At 46.1% G+C, this 4,414-nt stretch overlaps 1 pseudogene; it reads left to right on the forward strand.

Annotated features, from left to right (window-relative positions):
• Positions 1 to 1,905: 1,905 nt before the first annotated feature.
• LOC101969892 (protein tyrosine phosphatase type IVA 1 pseudogene) lies at positions 1,906 to 2,723 on the forward strand (annotated as a pseudogene).
• The last annotated feature ends 1,691 nt before the right edge of the window (positions 2,724 to 4,414 follow it).

The following is a 4,414-nucleotide window of genomic DNA, read 5'->3' on the forward strand; positions in this document are numbered from 1 at the left end:
GGAGTTGGAGGGGGAGTGGGAGGGGGGGAAGGCCGCTGTGGCCCTGAATAACATCTTTCTTTCCACTATTTGTTTTTCCTCCGGATTGGTTTAAGGCCCAGCCCAGTGACTGCCTTGGCGGTAGCTGGGGGCTGTCCATCTAGGGACCCAGCTTGGAGAGACCCTATCCCTTCCTTGTTGGTGGCCGTATTTAAAGGGACAGAGACAATGGGACCTCTCTTCCTTCACGTCATCAGTTCTCATCGGTCCTGTCTTAGTGCAGACAGAGAACAGGGTGGCAACATGGGCCTCTGGCTTGTCCTGGGAAGGTCTTTCTGCCTTTTGTCTGTCCTGCTGTCCCTTCTGGGTATCCTTAGGGCTGGCTGCTAAAGCAACTGCTCGTTTGAGAGTGAGGGAGGAACCTCAGTCCCAGGCCTCCGGAACCTTCCTGAAACACACCGTGGTGCTGACATGTGGCCCATTCTGCCGTTGGCCCAGGGAAGTCGGGCTTGTTCTGGGCCACATGGCAAAGCTGGCTGCCCGGTGGGGCCTGGCCAGTGGGTCTGGGTGTGCGCGTCAGAGCCGATGTCTAGCTTTCACTTCCTCTGGAAATCCCATGCACTTGACCTCTGAGGCTTCTGCAACGCGCGTCCTCATTCCCTGGGGGTTTTGGTTCGCCGGTTTTCTACGATCTTACTTCAGTGAGAGTACACACAAAGTTAGAGCTCCTGACCCAGGAGGGCAAAGGTTGCAATCCCAGCAAGACCCACACCCAGAAACCCAAAACATGCCGAACCCCTTTAGAGAGTTAGAGAACATGCACCTAACGCAGAGTTGGCAATAGGGAGGGATTCGAGGGGTGTCACAGGACCTTGGGCAGCCCTGGGTGGCAGTCTCCCAAGCTGAGTGTCCTCTGAGTTCAGTTGTGTCCACTCTGAGTCACCTCAGGTTCCACCTTAGAGACCCAAAAGGAGAGCTAGGGGTGGCCCTTGTCTTCCCAGGGCACGCAGCGGCCGGGCACACTCCACCAGGTGGAGGGGGATAAGGAGGACACAACCAGGATCAGGAAGCACCATGGCCATCCAGGGCAGGACGGGTTAACAGGGAGACTTTCAGAGAAGAAGGTAGGGGGACCTGGAGGAGGGGTGACAGAGGCAAAGGCACCTGTGTAAGTGTGTGGGGGGGTCATTCTGGGGCAGTAGGAGGCAAAGTTGGAGGCTGCAGGACACTCTAGGAGTCCCTGTCACCAGCTGGTGTGCCCACGCCACAGAGTTCATGGAATAGCCATTGACTCACAGGAGTCAGCTGCTTATTATCACACCCCCACCCACCCCCGCGGGGACCAGCTGCAGACAAGGGCTGCACAGATGTGGTCCCCAAGGCCCATCCCTGGCCTCAAGATGGAATCAGACTGAAGTGGACCTCCAGCTGACAGCAGCTTGGCTGGGCCTCTGTCCCTGCCCTCTCCCACTTCCCCTTCCCTTTCCAGTTCTTATCCTGAGACGCTAGGACCACCGCCACCCCTGGCCCTGCAGCCGCGGCCACCAACGCCGCTTGCATCGCAGCCGCCTCGGGACCGGCTGTATGATTAGGCCCCAATCTTCATTGAGTAAACAGATTCCTCAGTTCTGTGGTGTTCTGGATCACACATTTATGGAGTTTCTGAAGGGCAGAGGAGATTACTGCCAGGCACAGCACGACCTCTATGCAGACAAGTGAACGGTAGAAATTCATTACTACTCCACCGAGAAACCCCCATAAGAGTGGTTAACCTGGACTCAGACGTATTGAATTGAAAATCCACCGAGCATTTCACAAGAGTTCTGACCTGGATGGGGTAAACCTTAGTGCACTTCCTTTCTATTGCCTCAGTATTACTGGATTGAAGAATTGCTGCTTCTGGTTAGGAGGCTCACTTCATTTCCCTTACTCCCAACTTCATACTCAAAGCACTGAGAATATCAAGTGGAGTATATTGATGTAGACTTCAGTTACTTTGCATCATTTCTGTATTCAATTTTTTAAATTCTTTCATAACCCTATTGAGTGTTTTTTAACTAAATTAACATGGCTCGAATGAACCGCCCTGCTCCTGTGGAAGTCACATACAAGAACATGAGATTTCTTAATACACACAATCCAACCAATGCAACCTTAAACAAATTTATAGAGGAACTTAAGAAGTATGGTGTTACCACAATAGTAAGAGTACGTGAAGCAACCTATGACACTACTCTTGTGGAGAAAGAAGGCATCCCTGTTCTTGATTGGCCTTTTGATGATGGTGCACCACCGTCCATCCAAATTATCGATGACTGGTTAAGTCTTGTAAAAATTAAGTTTGGTGAAGAACCTGGTTGTTGCATTGCTGCTCATGGTGTTGCAGGCCCTGGGAGAGCTCCAGTGCTTGTTGCCCTGGCATTGATTGAAGGCAGAATGAAATATGAAGATGCAGTACAATTCATAAGACAAAAGTGGAGCCTTTAACAGCAAGCAACTTTTGTATTTGGATTTTGTATTTGTCCTAAAATGTGGCTGCGCTTCAAAGACTCCAATGGTCATAGAAACAACTGTTGCATTCAATAAAACTCGGGCGCCTGATGCTATTTCCTTGGAAGTGGAACTTAAGACGGGACCTAATTTGTCATACATATTAGCCAACATGTTGGCGTGGTGAATAAGTCTGATGAAGCTTCCATAGGAGTATTGGAAAGCAGTTTTACCAGGCCACAAGCTTGACAGAATTTCAACCTCTGTGTTTGGGTTATGATCAACCTGTTTGGACACTTAGCAAAAGATTCTTGTTGTTCACCATTTAAAATGTGCTTATCATTTGTACCAGTTGACCTTTCCTGAAATCATGCGGTATTGAGTTAATGTCTTTAAATCTATTTCCATGCCAGAATCTTACATAAGAAATTTAGAAAGATTAGGTGCCAAAATAACCCAGCACCATACTTGTATATTTTTAGTATCATACAAAACCAAAATTCCAGGAACTAAGAACACTCTAGACCTTATGTGATTTATTCCTTCAGTCATTTCAAACATTGTAGGCCCTATATGATTATTTGCCTGCTCTTTTTATGTTTACATCTCCTACATTCATACCAGTATACATCAGGTTTGCTTTTACCTATTGGTGTTTTTTGTTTTTGTTTTTGTTTTTTTTCCCTTTTACCAAGTCTTACAGCAATTATTTTTATTTTATATCTTTCTATTAAGTCTTATTTTTTGCTGTTATGGGAAACCTCCATTTTGAAAACCTAAGTTTTTACAGAAGCACATGTCTTTAAGTCTCCAGACCAAAAAAAAAAAGCCTTACAGTTAATTTAATGTTTGCACTCTGAGGTGCAACTTAACAGGGAGGGCCTGACAAAAAGATTGGGAGGGGGCTATTAAATATTTTTAGTAAAATGCTGCCTTTGTCTCGTGCAGAACCTGTAGAATATATGCTCTTTAATTTAGTAAATATTTTTTTAAAAGGTAGAGATGCTCTGTTATTGTAGGTAAAACAATTCTTAATCATAAAGTTTCTGAAATTGAGCAGACATCTAATATTTTATATGCCTTTTGAGCTGTGTAACTTAATATTTGGATACTTGATAATTTAGTTTTATCATGTAATTGATAAAATGGTGATGTGTATTAATGTTAGTTCAACCATATATTTATACTGTCTGGGAATGTGTGGTTATAGTTCTGTGGGAGAAATAATTTGTCAGTGTTCACCAGCTTGTAAAAACTTAGTGCAAGAGCTTAAACATCTAAATAAATAATGAAATGCATTTATCAAAAAAAATTTTTTAAAATAAAATAAAAATAAAAAAGGGCTGGGGAGGTGGCTCAGTGGTTAAGCGACCCTGGATTCAATCCCCAGTACCAAAAAAATCCCAGGCGATGGACTCCCATGGTCCTCTCTTCCTCCCCAAATCTGTATTCCTAGCCAGCAGCGCTGAGCACCAGAGCGATCATTTACTTATGCAGATCCACGACCACTGCTTGAAAAACAAGGCTCCTGCCTCTCTTGATGGTGCCTTCAGCTCTCAGAGCCACAGAGCTCCTCTCAAAAGAGGAGCAAGAACAGCACATTGACTCTCTTCACTGTGCATACGCTTTGGGCCCACAATGCAGTGAATTAAGTCTATATTCATGAGCAGAGGGCTGCCCCATTGATTCTCATGCCCCAGCAAGTTGTGAGCTTGGAATATTGGCTCCACCGGTCTCTTCCCCAGGGACAGAAGAAGGGTCTCCTTCATCCCCCTCAAAGGGATTCTCCAGAAAAGCGCCCCATCCACTGAGCTTGGATTTGGACATTGCCATCTCCTTCTCAAGGCCATTTGCTTCCAAAGCTTGGTTTCTGCATCCCGGAGCCTTCTCCAGCCCCCAAACCAGTCCTGCACCTCAAGCTGCAAGTCTTCCTGTGGGCCATGTT

The sequence above is a fragment of the Ictidomys tridecemlineatus genome, chromosome 4 (genome assembly GCF_052094955.1).
Source record: "Ictidomys tridecemlineatus isolate mIctTri1 chromosome 4, mIctTri1.hap1, whole genome shotgun sequence".
Classification (NCBI taxonomy): domain Eukaryota; kingdom Metazoa; phylum Chordata; class Mammalia; order Rodentia; family Sciuridae; genus Ictidomys; species Ictidomys tridecemlineatus.